Here is a 16,824-nt window from a genome sequence, read left to right on the forward strand (position 1 = left end):
TTTCGTTGAGTTCAGTTTCCTATGTACGTGTGTAAAGGAAAATGAACTTTACTGTACAATACTGAAGGAATGTATGTTTGCATGGCATTTACCCACTCCTAGAGTGTGATGTATTTAAGGTTCATTTTCCTTTACACAACTGCATAGGAAAATGAACTCAACGAAAATTGTTCTGATGGAATGCATATCCATATGTGGCTGGAAGGCGTGACCAGTCTTAAGGGAAATAATGGATAGGAAGAGCATTGTCACATTCGCCGTTTTGGCAGAACAGGGACGATATTTTATTTACCTGAAAAATTTTTGTTCCTTTTTTGAAAAATGTCCACGCCGAATGTAGTTATAAGAGCTTAAGTCAAACTCTACATTGACTCACATTAGCGCTCGTAGTGGTAGATAAAGACAAACTGCTAATCTAATTATGGCTGACTGGATCCCTCGCTGCGCTCATCTAATAGACCGGATAACGATGATTAAGAAAATGATTGTAATTTTTACGAATAAATAAAGTATATATGCTCATATTTTATTATATTTTATCTACCTGAAATTCGTAGCTCATATCCCTAGGATGTTTTCAACAGTGAGTTGCTTGTCCGAAGGGCCAGAAATGTGGACTTCTCTTTGTATAAGAAGTAGGTATAGAACAAAATTTCTAAATAAATATACGGTATATACGAACTCATTTCGTGTAGAACCAACGGTAGTAGACATACATCGATTTTTATGCTTTAGGTCCCTTCTGAAACACCCTCTCCTGCCGAAATGTTTGAACAACTTATAGATGAGATCCTACTCCACCTTATTCTAAACTGAAATAACAAGTTTCATTAAACCCCGTCCTTCCATTTTCCCGCGATGCTGTGACAGACACAGACAAACATTAAACTGAACTTGAATTAAGTCATTACAATGAAGTCAATATTCTTGTCAGAATACAATATTAACCGAATAGAACACTGCGGTAAAAAGCAATGTTATCATATTAAATGGCCGTTCCAATTAAAACGGCCCAGTTTCTCACATTTCACGAATCAGTTCTACGCCGACGTTTTAACAATGCAAAATTCCAGAGCTGGAATGATCCGGCTACAGACAGCGGTGAACACTGCACCACCGTTTTTCGTTAAGTGTGCACACTTCTCTTTCCTCTCAGTGCCTCATAGCGCGCTGCAATACTACGATGAGCCAGCATGTCCATTAGCAGTAGTTATCAGAACATGTATGAACCAAGTGAATGGCATGCTAAAAAGGAAAGTTACATAACTCCCCACTTACTCCCCGCCAGTATTCAGGCAGGCTGTTGTACTCGGGTAGGCGACTCCCGTAGCTCACATGGCACGCAGCACTAATGACATCTATCGGAGATGAATGGTAGGAGATGAGACAAAGCATGCCGACTGGATCCCTCGCTGCGCTCTAGCTAGAGCGACGCATCAAGTCGGCTGTGGACAAAGCACATCAATACGATCTTTAATCAGTGTAATGTAATTAATTGTTGATCAATGTTGTGGGCTTTCGATATTGTAGGGTTTCACATTTAGTTTTCTTCCGACTCTGGGATATTACGACATCCTATATAAAGAGAGTCCCCCTTTCAGGTTTCATGACTCTCTCCTGTCTTATTATTGCAGCAATCGTTCCTTCACAATTATTTTCTCATCACATTTTCACTTGTGGATAACTGATGATGATTGCGCCACCATCGCCAGCTCACAGGAGTGACCAGTATTTCCATGTTATCCATGCTTGGTGTTGACATGTACTAAGCAACAAAAGTGTAAATTCCTTGATATCTCTAATATGATAGCAGCCACAGTAAAACACTTTTGGATACAAATGATCAAAAATTGAATTTTCTACAACATTTTTACGCAGTATTTATCAATAGAATCAATGATAACTTAGATATTTGAGAATTAAATTTTAGTCCTTTCCTTAAACTACCATTCGACTCAGCGTGAATAAAATTATTTATATCCTATATTGTAGTACCTCATTTTCCAATTTTATATAACGATTTCCATTAAATTCTGTGGAGCCATTTTCTCATACATACATACATACATACATACATAGAGACCAACGGACAAATATGATATAAAATAAAAAATTGAATACCATTCTTACTGTGGACACTACCAATAATTAATTTCGTGTGGCTATTACTAGCCGAGTGCAGCCCTTGTAAGGCAGACCCTCCGACGAGGGTGGGCGGCATCTGCCATGTGTAGGTAACTGCGTGTTATTGTGGTGGAGGATAGTGTTATGTGTGGTGTGTGTGAGTTGCAGGCATGTTGGGGACAGCACAAACACCCAGCCCCCGGGCCATTGGAATTAACCAATTAAGGTTAAAATCCCCGACCCGGCCGGGAATCGAACCCGGGACCCTCTGAACCGAAGGCCAGTACGCTGACCATTCAGCCAACGAGTCGGACACTACCAATACAAAAATATAATTCTCATTTAACTCCCATTTTATATATACACTCATGACATAAAAACCAGAACACCTTGAAAACTAGAGATAGGAATTTCATATTCACAGGCCATGAGAATAGAAAGAGAACAGAAGAGAATGGAAGCTTTTGAAAAGTGGTGTTACAGAAAAATGCTGAAGGTACGGTGGATGGATCGAATCACGAATGAAAAGTTACTGAATCGAATTGGTCAGAGGAGATCGATTTGGCCGCCTGAGCCATGGAGGCTAAATAATAAAACATGAAGGTCAATAATACTGCCACTATTTGACTTGAGGAATACAGCCTAAGAGTTGATTTTCATAGATCGTAACTAGCTAGATTCATGACTAAATTATGGTGCTTGGCTTACTTGGCTTCCTGAAAAGATTGTGGGCGATGAAGTCTCTGTGTATAGGATCAATCTTTATGAATAAACGAAACAAACAATCTTTATTCCATGACCTAAATCAGTATCATTTTCTGTGGCTGTGCGGATTGAGTCACGTACCCGTCAGATTGTAGCCTCGAAGATGGATTTCCATGCTTTCTCATTTTCACAGCAGGCTACAGGCAAAAGCTAAGGCTGTACCTCAGCCAAGGCCACGTCGATTTCTTCCAACTCCTAGCCGCTTCCTTTCCCATTGTCGCTATAAGACCCATCTGCGCCAATGCGACGTAAAGCCAATTGTAAAAAAACAATATTAATGAGTTTACTTTTTCCTTCAAAATGAATTACACCGGGCGAGTTGGCCGTGCGGTTAGGAGCGCGTGGCTGAGAACTTGCATCCTGAGGTAGTGGGTTCGAATCCCACTGTCGGCAGCCCTTGAAGACGGTTTTCCTTGGTTTCCCACTTTTGCACCAGGCAAACACTGGAGCTGTACCGTAATGAAAGCCACGGCCGCTTCCTTCCAACTCCATCCTTTCCTATCCCATCGCCATAAGACCTATCTGTGTCGGTGGGACGTAAAACCACTAGCAAAAAGAAAAAAAAACACGACAAACTAGAATTACAATACTTCAAACACTGGAATTGCTACAGAAATTTTTACTGTATAAGGACAAGAAAATCAGAGTATGTCGTCTTGATTGTGCAGAAGGATTGCTCCAAGTGATTCTTTAAAGTTAACTGAATGGAAATTGCCGTTGTGATCAGAGGCGAATTCAGGATTCCCTAAAGGGAGGAGATAAATATAAAAATTACCATAATGCAAAGTAAAAACGAGTAATTTGGATGTTTTGTTTCCGTAGAGATGGAATTTTCCGTCCGCCTCTGTGGTGTAGTGGTTAGAGTGATTAGCTGCCACCTCCCGGAGGCCCGGGTTCGATTTCCGGCTCTGCCACGAAATTTGAAAAGTGGTACGAAGGCTGGAATGGTGCCCACTCAGCCTATGAAGGTAATATGAGTAGAGGTGGGTTCGATTCCCACCTAAGCTACCTTGGAAGTGGTTTTCCCTGGTTTCTCACTTCTCCTCCAGGCAAATGTCGGGATGATACCTAACGGAACCACAGTCGCCTCCTTCCCTCTCCCTTGTCTATCCCTTCAAATCTTACCGCCCCCCCAAAAAAAAGGCTCCTGTTCAGCACAGCAGGTGAGGCCGCCTGGGCCGGGCACTGGTCATCCTCCCCAGTTGTATACCCCGACCCAATGTCTCACGATCCAGAATACTGCCCTTGAGGCGATAGAGGTGGGATCCCTCACTGAGTCCTACGGAAAAACCAATCCTGGAGAGTAGACAGATTATAAAAGGAAGAAAGAAAGAAAGAAAGAAAGGAAGAAAAAATTAAGTTTTCCAAGTTTATTTTAGGAAAATTGTTACAGTACCTGTAAACCCTAGTTAAGGTAATTTGCTGATATTTATTTCACCAGAAAATTCCATTAAGTAATGTTTAAAGTACTACATCAACTTGATTATGTACAGTTACGTATTAGCAGTGCACATCAATCAACATTTGACTAGTTAGAAATATCCAGCTTCGTGGTTTTGACGGAAGACATCTTGAACATGTATTGCCCTTCCCTTCTGGTTGTTTCCTAATATAAGGTCATTATGCCGGTTCTCTGTAGGTTTTTGGCTTACGAAGGGCTGAGAAACTTGTCTCTGTAGGGGCTATCATGACTGGCAGGGTGGCAAATATTTGCAGATGTAGTGTAATGTTTGGTAGGAAGTCCTCATGGCATAGAGCTCTTATCATGCAAATATTTTACCTTATTCTCTCTTCTGAATGAGAGGTGATAGTGACATTTCTGATCTTAATTAAGCATTTGTTGATGTGCAGTCTGCTTCATACATCTCTGTTGCTTTAATAAATTCGTTTGGCGGGATGAGTGGTTCAGACGGTTGAGGCTCTGGCCTTCTGACCCCAATTAAGCAGGTTCGATTCTGTAGTTAGGGGGACGTAAAAACAATAACATTAATGTATTAATAATTTTGTCTACAGAAAACTTTAAGATATACTGAGAATAACCCCTTCTAAAGGGGTCACTTTGTTGACACCTAACTTCCTGAAGTATTCCTCTGGATCCGCAGTTGACGCATACCTTTTTTAGGTTGACTGTCACAGTTACGTGGGAGACGTATTTATTCACTCATTGAAGCATTCATATCACTTGCTGCAATAAAAATGCCTTTCCACTTTTAATCGGCAATTTTTATCATTATATTCAAACTTACTATTATGGTGGTAATTCAAAGCAATGCAGATGATAAATTTTGCTTAGGATCTTGCAAGCACTTGCATAGTTTCAAAGTGTGGGCCAAAGAGTGATGAACAGCTGTTTCCAAACCAATGATAAATTCACTTGTTCTCAAAGCCGCAGCTTTACTTAACGTCTCACCATCTGTACCTTCTTCCGTTTGTTCAAGAAAGTTTACAACGTGTAACTTTCGTTCCTAAAATACAATGAAATTATCATATATTTCTACCCAATTAGTAGGACAAAATGCTTTTAACTTGGTCATTTTTGACTCACTGATGTTAGGTTCACTAATAACACTTTTGAAGAGCTGACATTCTTTTTCGCAGAACCAGAGACAAATGTTAATAGTGATGAGATAATCCCTAATACATTGTGAATTCACCTAATATCAGAGATTCTTGTAATTCACAACTTCAGTTGATGGCTGAAGCAGTATGAAATATACCAGAGATTGCTCATTTAAAATCAGTGATTGGGTTCGAATAAATGTATCTGACATATTCGATCCGACAATTTCAAAGTTTAATCAAACATTTTACTTTTAAATGTAACTAGAGGGGAGGGGGTGGGGGCAAAGCCCTCCCTATCCTCTCCCTCTATCCGCTTCTGGTTTGATCGTCCTTGATCATCACGGCTGAGTATGTTGAATCTCCTATTTGGTCATCACCCTAGAACTGCCAAACGTTGCTCTAGAATGTCAACGTCGCATGTGCGACGCATGGTACATGCATTCGCTTAATCAGATATAACATTATTTATCTTTCACTTACGCTGTCGTAACAAGTAAAGCATTGAAGACAAAGCTTCAAATCTTTCATCACAAATTCCACACTAGCTATAAATGACTGTGACCTATGAGGCCTGGCAGGAAGGGAATAATCTCTGAGTGTTCGGAGTCTGACGGAACTGTATGCCGTTTGGAACTTATAATTACATTTTGTTTTTGTTTGTGTGTTTACCTTTGATAACTTAATATTTTTTTAAACTAGAAGAAATTTTGCGTGTTTTTTTATATCTCCCTCTTCAGTCGTTCCACTCATGACTGAGTATCGTGACCCAAGGACTTTGTTGTTTCCTTTATAAGCTGATACCATTCTGTACGTACTTGCGTTTTCTGGACATGGTAAGCCCATGATCTCTCTTACTTGATCAACCCACATTTTTGCGACCCGTCCTCGTGTCCTTGTACCAGAAACTTTTCCTTGAACAATTATTTTTTCCACGTTGTCATCCTCTTTTCTCATAATGTGACCAAAGAATTACAGGATTCTCTGGTACACAAATTGGCATAGACTTTCTTGTATTCCAATTTCCTGGATGACAGAATCATTTGTTCGCCTGATTGTCCACGGTGTTCGCAATATCCTTCCCCAACACCACATTTCAAAGGCATTGATTCAATTCCTGTCTTTAGCTTTTATGCTCCAAGTTCCGCATCCATACAGGAATATCGAGAACACAAGAGAATTGATAATCTTTTCTTCGTATTCATAGATATTGCTCTATATTTCCAGATCTTCTTTAATTTTGCCATAGTTGTACGTCCTAGAATGATGCGGCGTTTGATTTATTTTTCGCAGCTACTTGTATCATCGATTATTGAACCAAGATAAGGGAACTGACAGACTCTTTGTTAGATTGTTCAGGTGCTGTGGCAGCTGAATCTCTGCACCTTTGTTGACAATCATTAGTTTTGTCTTGCTTCAATTAATTTCCACGCCAAGAATTTGATTTGTCTGTTGTACACGACCCATTATCTCGACAAACTTCTGTACACTGCTGGCTACAATTGTGGTGTAGTCTGCAAAACGGAGGTTATTAATTCTCTTCCCACCATTCGAAAATCCTCCTTCCCAACTGTCGAGGACATGCCTCATGATATATTCACCATAGATGTTAAACAATTGAGGTGATAAGATCCATCCTTGTCTCAACACATTTGGAGACTTTGAAGCTTGATGATAGATCACAATCAACACTGACTTTGGCCAAGCTGTTATCGAAAAAGCCTTTTATAAGTGAAATGAGATGAGATGGAATTCCCATTTCCTCTAGAATACACCACAACTTCGGCCACAAAACACAATCAAAGGCCTTTTGGTAGTCAATGAAGCACAGAAACACAGGAATTCTAAATTCATGTGCCTTTTCAACCAACTGACGTATATAGTGAGTTTTAAAAATGAGTGTTTTTAATTATTAATGTTGAAGTTGAAAATATAAAAACTAAAACTTATTTAGTTTTTCAAAAAGGATGGCACCCGTAGGCGACTTGCGCCCCTTGATGAGGATGAAATGATGATGAAGGCTACACATACACCCAGTCACCGTACCAGGGGAATTAACCAATTATGGTTAAAATTCCAGACCCTGCCGGGTATCGAACGCGGGACCCCTGTGACCAAAGACCAGCACCATTTAGCCATGGAGCCGGACATCAATAAATTAGTGATTGATTGGATGAATGAGTGAATACTGAATGAATGGGTGAATGAATGTTTGATTGAGTGGATGAATAAATGGACTGAATTAAAACAAGAAACGTTATCTCTCCCAGTTACGCATAACCACCAGTTTGGGAGAGAGTTTCATGAATGAATGAATGAATGATGAATGAATGTATGAATGAATGACTTTTTAACAATAAAGGAATATTTAGCCACCTAATTGATACTTTTATTTGCTCTTGGTAATTTTATAACGTCATTAATAGTACATGTTTCGACTGCTTTGCAGTCATCATCAGCTACATTCACGTATGCTTGGGTGTAAATAAGGTAAAATGTATGCACAGTATATGTTCTCATATTAGCCTTGATAATTTATCATGGGAAACTTAAAAAGTTTTGTCTATTAGGGGAGGATGGTGGTGCTGAGGGTGGAGGGGGGGAGTATTGGAGGGGAGGAAGAATGCTTGAAAAGTGATTAGTAACTTGTCCTTAACTGAAATATTTTTAAAAAAGTTCTCTTCTTCAATAACAAGATAAAAACGTCTTTTAAGTCTCTTTTTTTTTTTTTTTTTTTTTTTTTTTTTTTGCTTCTGCTCGGAAGCGTACTTGAAAAGCACTGATTAACTTTTCGCCAACTAACTACGTAAGATGTTATTGAAGTATAATACTTATTCTTAAATAAAAATTAATAAAAAGTATGACAGCTTCCAATCGAGGAATTAAAACCTTCTTTATAAAACCTTCTTTGAAGGCTTGTGAAAAATGCTGATTAACTTGCTTTTCTTATTGCCAAAGGTAGATTTTTTCATCTCAATGTTGGAATGTGTTTAGAATTATTCATACACCATACAATTCGACAGCTTGTAACACGATCCCTATCTGGATTCACGTATTACTTTCTGCTATCAGATCGAGGACGGAGGGCACAGACCCACACCCAAGATAGCGGGAATTAAAGACGTAAATCCAGACAGGGGTCGTGTTACAAGCTGCCCACTTAGGTCTATATGGTCTATGGATATAATAACTTCCAAGAACATCCCAACATTGAGATGCAAGGGCATTCTAAGAATCTACCTTTGGCAATAAGAAAAGCAAGTTAATCACCTATTTCAACAAGCCTTCAAAGAAGATTTTACAAAGAAGATTTTTACTCCTCGAATGGAAGTTGACATAGGTTTTTATTAATACTTTAGTTAAGAATAAGTTTTAATTATACTTCAATAACATCTTAAGTAATTAGTTGATGAAAAGTTAATAAGTGCTTTTCAAGCACGGTTCCGAGCAGAATCTAACAAAGAGACTTAAAAGACGTTTTTATCTTCTTATTGAAGAAGAGGAATTTTTAACAATATTTTAGTTAATGACAAGTTATTAATCACTTTTTTAACATTCCTTCCCCCCCCTTCAACCCCCCCCCCTCACCACCACCATTCTCCGATAATAGACAAAAAAAATTAAGTTTCCCATGATAAATTATCATATATTGTGCATACTGTTACCTTATTTACATCTAAGCTTATTTAGATACAGCTGATGATGACTGCAAAGCGGTCAAAACATATACTATTAATGATTTTATAAAATTGCCAAAGGCAAATAGAAGTATCGATTAGGTGGTTAAATATTTCTTTGATTGTTAGATTGTCATATCGATACGGACATGTAGTGGATAGTTTGTGATAATGAATGACTTTTCTCATTCAACTCACCTGCAGTTAATATATACAGTATATTGCCAATTAGGCAAATACCTACAGTATTTCAGTCAAAACAAACAAACTAAAAAACCAACAAACAGACAAACAAAAAACCTTATTAGAAAGTAATACACTACGGAGGTCATATCAATGAACAAAAATACTACTATTTAGTTTTTTTTTTTTTTTTCCTAAAACTTTCCTCAACCGAAGGTTACCATAATGTACAAAGCATAACAAAACAAATGAAATTATATTTTGATTTACAATAATTTGGTTGATTGCATTATTCACATATTGTCCATAAAATATAAGGGTTATAACATGTAGCAAAGATTTCTCAGTAATGAAATGGAACCTCGTAAAGCTGACAAAGACATAGTTTGTAGTTCCGTAAAATTAACCAAACTGGACAAATATTAAAAAAAACAGAATAAGGTACTAAAATTATAATTATTCTCTCCCTTACTTATCGTAGACTTTGACTCTATACTGTTCCATACCTGTGAATAAAAATTTGTATTATGTACATACATGGTTACAAAACCTCGTTATTATTGCCCAATACAGAGAAGATACTGAAGAGATTAATAATTTTCCCTAATTTCTTTTTTATACTCAATATAAAAAATTTTAATTGCTTATTTAATGTGGGGGGTAAATGATCAATTAGGAATCTCCTTTTTCTAACTTCGGTTGTCCGAGGCAGGAGAGACGAGACTTAGTTCATTTTAGTATTTAGTGTTTTACCTATCACATTGCTCATCGTACATTTGAATGCAGACCGTACAGATATTCCCTGCAGAACTGAAAGGAAATAAATCAACCTGGAAACGAAGGATTGATCTCTTACGATCTAAAAATATTTCTCTGATGACTCACTGACAAATAGTTAATCAGTGGGAGGAGTGAACGAACTGTTATATGAAGAGGCAAAATATAAAGTTATTGTAGTTTGGTATCCAATATTCATTCAATTAGCCTGCAGTGAGACGGCTAATTAGAAATCTAAGTCTCTTTTCATCACCGTGTTTGATCTATGATTAGTACCTTAGCTAATAAGGCAGGATGTTGTGTTACGTAATTCGATAGTCAAAGCAATTACTTAATCGGAGGAGATCATCGCTTCGACGTCTTACGATGCTATATTAACTCTGTTGTGAACATGTTTCAGACACGCAATAAAATAATTAACTGGAATTTTAATATTAGTTCATATATAATAAAGATAACTTTCAGCAACATTACTTTATTTTCATATTTCTTACTAGTTTGTGTTATTTTTCCCTCGACTAAACTGCATACTTACGTTCTTGTGCAAACATTTATTTTGAAATAACGTTTTAATAGTTCTACAGTTGCTTCCGATTGAACAAAAGAAACTGTTTCGATAAGCAGGTTCGCATTCCATAAAGATACCCATTCTATTTCTATTGGCATTGCTCCGAAAGGATTTTCGACATTCGTAAGCGTGAATACAAATACTGTTCATAAATGATGAAATTCTAGGAAATGCTCGAATGCTGCTTTGATCACGGGTAGTTTGTGTGTAACATTATTCGGGATTTATACATTCACACCAGGAAAATGATCGGATGGTTATTTATTTGTACAACTAGTATATCCATACCAGCCCGAATGCTTAGAATTCTACTCAGAACTGCAATGATGAAAATAATACTCACTACTAGGTACATTTCTGTCTGTATTAGGAATGGTAACGTATTTCCGTTAAATATTTAACATGAACCAACCGAAAATATGAGACGATACATTTTAAACTATGTTTTACCTGTTTTATTTACTACAATGAGACTGATTGCTCAGCGCATTCATCCCCAACTCCTGGATTAATGCATGTGATACATGCTGCATGGCAAATAACGCCTTCATGGATTGGCCTTCACGCAAGTACTCATAGATTCATTACATACCTTTTCATCATAATACTGAAAGGTCTAACGAAAATTAAGATTTTCTCTTTCAAACTGTGCTATTTGCTATTCTTACCTTTCTATGCTATTTATGTATTTTGATAAAACTAATCTGCTGAGTGAAACTTTTTTCAATAGGTGAACTTTTAGGTCATAAATATAAGAAAGATGGAAACAAAGTATTTGGAAAGTTTTGAAATATGGTTGTGGAGAAGAAGTGGACACATAAAGTGACAAATGATGATGTGCTAAGAAAAGTAGGAGAGAATAGACACATGTTGAAAACGATAAGGAAGAGGAAAGTATCCTGGTTGGGTCACATACTACGTACAAACTGTCTTCAACAGAGGGTGATGGAGGGAAAAATAGATGGAAGAAAAGGAAGAGGAAGAAGAAAATTTGGAAAGTTTACAGATGTCAAACAAGGGAGAAGTTATGAACAACTGAACAGGATGCTCAGGACAGAGAATCATGGACGCTGTCCAGTTGATACCTGTCTCAAGACAGATTCACAGAAGAAGAAGACAATATAAGATAGTATATTCAACGAATATAGATCGTAACCAAATTAATTGTGCTCTAATAATACTTAAACATCCAGGTAGTTTCTTGGAATGGTACAAGTCTTTTTGGTCATATTCAAGATTTTACCAACAGTTGACTGATCAGACGATCTACTGTGTGACGATGGAGTGGACTGTTCTTAATGTTCAAGGTGGTACAGTAAACAAATTCTCCATAACTTAGTGCAAGGTAATGGCACAGTGAGTTTCTCTTATCGGTTGGCCTCCCGTTGACTCATCACTGCCCGCTCAGCGGCATGGCAACAAGAACAACACTCCGCTCACATTATCCGTGCATGACATGCGATAAGAATTGAAATTGAGAAAATAAAAATTAATAATTTAGAATTAAGAAAATAAGCACGGACCTTATGACAGGGGATGTTTACATTCTCGTAGCGTGTCATGCTGGGCTCCTCGAATCCCCGGGTTCTTGTCTAAGTCGTCTTGGGGATTTCGTAGGTGAATGTTCTAATATTTCTGCGATTTCATTTCATTGTCTTCTCTAAGTACACATTTTCTAACACTTCGCTTCTTATCGAGTAAAGAACCACTTCCTCTCAATTTGTTTACGGGTTTCCGCACGGTATCTCTATGTGGAGGGCATCATCATCGTCATCTAGGTTTTCTGTCTTATGGCAGGTCTTGCCATGGGATGAACCTCTTCCACTGTTGCCTGTCCTGCGGCAAGTTTTTCATGTCCGAATATTTATTTCCTTGGTTATTGTCCAACATTTGATATTTTTTCCTTCCACTTCCTCGTTTGCCTTTCACCATTCCTTCTATTCCTTCTTTCAGTAAAGAGTCCCTCCTCACACAATGTCCGATCCAGTTCATTTTTCTCCTTCTAATGATTTGTAACATACTTCGTTCCTCTCCAACTCTTCGTAATACCTCCTCATTCCTTACCCGGTCTTCCCATTTCACTCGTTCTATTCTCCTCCATACCCACATCTCTAGTGCCTCCAATCTTCTCTCATCTTTCTTTCTCAATGTCCAAGTCTCTGCGCCATACAGCGCTATGCTCCAAATGTAACACTTAGCAAGTCTTTTCCTCAAATCTTTGTGTAGTGGAGGGCGTACACCTGGAAATTGTGTTACACATCGCCTATCAACTTCCGTCCAAGGCTCTGTTTTTACATAATTATCGTTCGTAAATACCCTTCCCTCTACCGTGTACACATGTAGAGGCATTATGAGAATTATACCCCGAAGTAACACTTCACAACTCAAGAACAGTTGGAGCGACAGATCAACACTTAACACACGGACCTGAACTGCGAAGTGCGGACATTCCCGTGCTGTCACTGCGCTGTGAAGCGGGAAGTGATGAGTCAAGGGGAGGCAGATCAGTTAGACCCACCTGCCGGCCAACCGATGAGAGAAACTCACTATAGTTGTTTGAGTCATCAGTCCATAGACTGGTTTGATGCAGCTCTCCACGCCACCCTATCCTGTGCTAAACTTTTCATTTCTATACAACTACTGCATCCTACATCGGCTCTAATCTGCTTGTCATATTCAAACCTTGGTCTACTCCTACTGTTCTTACCACCTACACTTCCTTAAAAAACCAACTGCACAAGTCCTGGGTGTCTTAAGATGTGTCCTATCATTCTATCTCTTCTTCTTGTCAAATTTAGCCAAATCGATCTCCTCTCACCAATTCGATTCAGTATCTCTTCATTCGTAACTGAAAATTAATCCGTTCATTTCAAAGAGCAGAAGTCGAACAGATATCATGACATGATAGGGACCAAATATCAATGGACAAGTTTGATGGTTGTACGGATAAGGAAAAAGGCAGAGCATGATACTTTGATTAGGTAAACTACGACTTGTGCAAGTGCAGTCCTGACGACGCCACGCACCAGACAGTTGCTTGGCAATGATGAAATCATACGTTTTGCCCAAGTAGAAGGGTGCTTTGTTAGAACGCACAATAGACTTCAATTTCATCCCCCACTACACACCACTACATCGTGACAGTGAATTAGTCTGAACTCATTAATAACCAGATTTCTCTGCAAGATTTTTTCTTTCACAGAACTTTACCATCCATAATGGACTAACTATTTATTCCTATTCCGCGCTTCCCATATCATACTTGCCGTGTCGAGAATTTCAAACCAGTGTCGGAAGCTTCATGCCAAGGATAAAATTGTCGCCGTGTTGAGTACCTCAGACGGTAGAGCACTGGCCTCCTGACTCCAAGATGGGAGGTTCGATCCTGGCTCAGTTCGGTGGTATTTGAAGGTGCTCAAATACTCCAGCCTCGTGTCCTTAGATTTATCGGCACGCAGTCCGGCTCCATGGCAAAATGGTTAGCGTGCTGGCCTTTTGCCACAGGGGTCCCGGGTTCGATTCCCGGTAGGGTCGGGCATTTTAACCATGGTTAGTTAATTTCGCTGGCACGAGGGCTGAGTGTATGTGTCGTCTTATAATTTCAAGCAGGTCGCCTACGGAAGTCAAATAAAAAGAACTGCACCTGGCTAGCCGAACATGTCCTTGAACACTCCCGGCACTAAAAGCCATACACCATTTTATTTATCGGTACGTTAAAGAACTTCTGCGTGACAAAATTCCGGCACCTTGGCGTCTCTGAAAACCGTCAAAAGTAGTTAGCGAGAAGTAAAATAAATAACATTATTATTATTATTATTATTATTATTATTATTATTATTATTATTATTATTATTATTATTATTATTATTATTATTATTATTATTACGCCTTTTGCCCACTCCAGGTTTTGCATTCTACTTTCCTCTCTATGTTCAGTTGTTTGTGTCGGACTATAATTTTGTCATTTCGGAATTTGTGACCAAATCAGGCCACTTTTCTGCTCCTTGCAAGGTATAGAATTTCGCATTATTTCAGGACGTGGCAGAGTGCCTCATCGTTGACGACGCGGTCCTCCAATGTGATTTTAAACATTCTGCGATATTTTTACACGATAATAATATTTTTACTATATTGCATATTGAATTTACTACACCTCTGCTGTATTTAAGGCTTAGGTTCTTAAATGAAGTAATAATTAGAATATTCACATTTAGCAAGTACTTCTGTTCGTCATCAATAGGCTTCAAATGCCTCAACATGGTATACTAAACGTATCTCAGGCAATAATGACATTTAATTTCCTCCATCACCTAGTTATAAAGAAAAGATTGCTACCTCTACATCAAATAGGCCGATTATCTCAACGCGTATGCCTGCTGAAATATCCAAATTAATTTTAAATGTTATAAGTTTCTAAAGGTAAACCAATACGAAAACATATACTGATTCAATGAGTGCTGCCTTTGTATGTCTTCTTCTTCTTCTTAATCTGTTTACCCTCCAGGGTCGGTTTTTCCCTCGGGCTCAGCTAGGGAGAATGGTAAAGTAAATACCCAATAAAATTGTGAAAAATAATCTTTGTGTAGCTTGACTATAATAAACATTTTCATTAGAATAATTATTTTATCCTCAGTACTAATTGGATCTTTAGGGGGATTAAATCAAAGTTCTCTACGAAAACTAATAGCTTATTCCTCTATTAATCATATTGGTTGAATAATTGCCGCCATAGTAGTAGGAGAAAACCTATGGGAACTATATTTTATTATCTACACATTCCTTTAGATTGTTTTTGGCCTTGGTGACTTGAATAATTTATCCTTTTTTAACAATTTTATTCACTTTTAATTTGGGAATAATAAACTTCCTATAATATAAGCAACTAAAACAGTAATTATTAATAAAATACTCTTGGTCGGGGGATACTACTGGGGAAGATGACCAGTACCTCGCCCAGGCGGCCTCACTTGCTATGCTGAACAGGGGCCTTGTGGAGGGATGGGAAGATTGAAAAGGATAGGCAAGGAAGAGGGATGGAAGCGGCCGTGGCCTTAAGTTAGGTACCATCTCGGTATTTGCCTGGAGGAGAAGTGGGAAACCACGGAAAACCAGTGCTAGGATGGCTGAGGTGGTAATCGAACCCACATCTACTCAGTTGACCTCCCGAGGCTGAGTGGACCCCGTTCCAGCCCCCGTACCACTTTTTCAAATTCCGTGGCAGAGCTGGGAATCGAACCCATGCCTCCGGGGGAGGCAACTAAACACATGAACCTCTACACCACACAGGCGGACTGCTTTTTTATGTTTTAATTAAAACAGACGCCTCTGCTAGGATTCTATATATACATGTTCAGTCCTCTGCCCTAACGATGGTTGGACCCTCCACAGCTCTGCCAACAGCTGTCATAGATGGCTTAGGCATCACTGAAGAGGCGTACTAGGGAAATGGGGGTGATGTAGTTTCCCGTTGCTTTCCTCACCGAGCCAGAACTTGCTATTACATATCAATCAATCAAGCCCACTGAAATGCATCTACCAACCGACCATATGAGCAACATTTTCACACCACTCATAGCAAGGACTGGCTGCATAAGTAATGGTATTACTAGCATCACTCATACCTCAGTCACTTTCATATTGTCAAAGGCAAGGATAAGACTCAGACAGATCAATGAAAGTAACAAGATTGTACTAGCCTGAACCAGAAGACTTAGTGCACTGTAAACACTAGGTCTTGCCAGCAAAGGCAGGTACTAGGATTATAATCGTCGAATTAGAAACACTACTGCGACACTGATGTTATTATACACAAATGGTAATTTGGAAGGATAAAATAAATGATAGATCGATGAATGTTGAATTTTCACGACCATGTCGTTATTGAAATCGACTTTCACCCTATTAGGTCCTGTACCGTACATGTAGTGCGGTTTGGAGATATCTTAAGTACAGAACAAAAATGGCCAAACGGACACCAGAGAGATTCGAACCCACAACCGCCCGATTCAGCGTCGGTTCCTCTACCAATTGAGCTATGGTAGCGTAGGTCATATTTGTTTTGTTGGAAAGGTGTTAAGCTACAGGTCTGGCACTACTGCCTTCACACAGTCAAGCACGTGCAAGTAACCCTTTTTGGACCACGTCAATTAATATTGAATTTTCAAGACCACA

At 38.7% G+C, this 16,824-nt stretch overlaps 1 protein-coding gene across 1 annotated transcript in view; it reads left to right on the forward strand.

The window, feature by feature from the left end:
* LOC136876009 (alkaline phosphatase, tissue-nonspecific isozyme-like) overlaps positions 1-16,824 on the forward strand; it is a 317,503-nt gene that overhangs the window by 185,645 nt on the left and 115,034 nt on the right. The gene's annotated exons all lie outside the window — the stretch shown is intronic.

Source organism: Anabrus simplex, chromosome 6, assembly GCF_040414725.1.
Source record: "Anabrus simplex isolate iqAnaSimp1 chromosome 6, ASM4041472v1, whole genome shotgun sequence".
NCBI lineage: Eukaryota > Metazoa > Arthropoda > Insecta > Orthoptera > Tettigoniidae > Anabrus > Anabrus simplex.